Source organism: Nycticebus coucang, chromosome 7 (assembly GCF_027406575.1).
Source record: "Nycticebus coucang isolate mNycCou1 chromosome 7, mNycCou1.pri, whole genome shotgun sequence".
Taxonomy (NCBI): domain Eukaryota; kingdom Metazoa; phylum Chordata; class Mammalia; order Primates; family Lorisidae; genus Nycticebus; species Nycticebus coucang.
The window spans coordinates 38,868,859-38,871,298 of NC_069786.1; the positions used below are offsets into that span (position 1 = coordinate 38,868,859).

At 36.5% G+C, this 2,440-nt stretch overlaps 1 pseudogene; it reads left to right on the forward strand.

Annotated features, from left to right (window-relative positions):
- Positions 1 to 1,463: 1,463 nt before the first annotated feature.
- Positions 1,464 to 1,942, forward strand: LOC128589800 (ubiquitin-conjugating enzyme E2 L3-like; annotated as a pseudogene).
- The last annotated feature ends 498 nt before the right edge of the window (positions 1,943 to 2,440 follow it).

The window sequence follows — 2,440 nt, forward strand, 5'->3', positions numbered from 1 at the left end:
CCACTTCATATTTGTTAAGGGTAATACTCAATATTATGAGATTTCAATTATTAATATCTATGAACCCAACCAGAATGCACCACAATTTATAAAAGAAACTCTAACAGACATGAGCAACTTGATTTCCTCCAGATCCATAATAGTCAGAGATTTCAACATTCCTTTGGCAGTGTTGGATCTATCCTCTAATAAGAAGCTGAGCAAAGAAATTTTAGATTTAAACCTAACCATCCAACATTTGGATTTAGCAGACATCTACAGAACATTTCATCCCAACAAAACTGAATACACATACTTCTCATCAGCCCAGGGTACATACTCCAAAATCAATCACATCTTAGGTCACAAGTCTAACCTCAGTAAATTTAAAGGAATAAAATGATTCCTTGCACTTCTCAGACCACCATGGAATAAAAGTTGAACTCAGTAACAACAGGAATCTGTATACTCATACAAAAATATGGAAGTTAAATAACCTTATGCTGAATGATAGCTGGGTCAGAGTTGTGATTAAGAAGGAAATTGCCAAATTTTTGGAACAAAACCATGAAGACATGAATTATCAGAACTTCCGGGATACCGCAAAGGCAGTCCTAAGAGGGAAATTTATAGCACTGTGAGCCTTCCTCAAGAGAACGGAAAGAGAGGAAGTGAACAACTTAATGGGACATCTCAAGCAACTGGAAAAGGAAGAACATTCAAACCCCAAACCCAGTAGAAGAAAATAAATAACCAAAATTAGAGCAGAATTAAATGAAATTGAAAACAAAAGAGTAATTCAACAGGTCAATAAATCAAAAAGTTGGTTTTTTGAAAAGGTCAATAAAATAGATAAACCTTTGGCCAACCTAACCAGGAAAAAAAGAGTAAAATCTCTAATTTCATCACTCAGAAACAACAAAGACGAAATAACAACAGACTCCTCAGAAATTCAAAAAATCCTTAAGGAATATTACAAGAAACTTTATTCTCAGAAATATGAAAATCTGAAGGAAAATGACCAATATTTGGAAGCACGTCACCTTCCAAGACTTAGCCAAAATCAAGTGGAAATGTTGAACAGGTCCATATCAAGTTCTGAAATAGCATCAACCATACAAAATCTCCCTAAAAAGAAAAGCCCGGGATCAGATGGCTTCACGTCAGAATTCTACCAAACCTTCAAAGAAGAATTAGTACCTATATTACTCAACAAATTCCAAAATGTAGAAAAAGAAGGAAGACTACCCAACACCTTCTATGAAGGAAACATCACCCTGATCCCCAAACCAGGAAAAGACCCAACAAGAAAAGAAAATTATAGACCAATATCACTAATGAATATAGATGCAAATATATTCAACAAGATGCTAACGAACAGAATCCAGCAACACATCAAATTATACATCATGACCAAGTCGGTTTTATCCCAGGGTCTCAAGGCTGATTCAATATGCGTAAATCTGACCAGCACCAGATCCAAGATGGCGGCCAACAGGAGGCTGATAAAGGAGCTTGAAGAAATCTGCAAATGTGGAATGAAAAACTTCTGTAACATTCAGGTTGATGAAGCTAATTTATTGACTTGGCAAGGGCTTATTCCAAGACTAATGATATGATAACCCTCCATATGATAAGGGGGCCTTCGGAATCGAAATCAACTTTCTAGCAGAGTACCCATTCAAGCCACTGAAGTTCACATTAAAAACAAAGATCTATCACCCGAACATCGTTTAAAAGGGGAAGGTCTGTCTGCCAATATTTAATGTTGAAAACTGGAAGCCAGCAACCAAAACCGACCAAGTAATCTAGTCTCTCATAGCACTGGTGAACGACCCTCAGCCTGAGCACCCACTACGGGGTGATCAACCTAGCTGAAGAATACTCTAAGGACTGTAAAAAATTCTGTAAGAATGCTGAAGAGTTTACAAAGAAATATGGGGGAAAGCGACCTGTGGACTAAAATCTGCCACGATTGATTCCAGCAAGTGTGAGCAGAGTCCCAGAGCAGTGCATTCAGACACCCCGCAAAGCAGGACTCTGTGGAAAATTGACACATGCCACCACCTGGCATTCGCTTGTGGCAGTTACTAATTTTCTACAGTTTTCTTAATCAAAAGTTGTCTAGGTAACCTGTAAAGAAAGGATTAAAAATTTAAGATGTTCTAGTTCTGCTTTCTTTGTTTTAAAAATCACTACTTTAGTCTAAAACAAACAAACAAAAAACCCAATATATGTAAATCTATAAGTATAATTTAGCACATAAACAAATTAAAAAACAAAGACCATATGATTCTCTCAATTGATGCAGAAAAAGCTTTTGATAATATACAGCATCCCTTCATGATCAGAACACTTAAGAAAATTGGTCTAGAAGGCACATTTCTTAAACTGATAGAGGCCATCTACAGCAAACCCACAGCCAATATAGTATTGAATGGAGTTAAATTGAAATCATTTC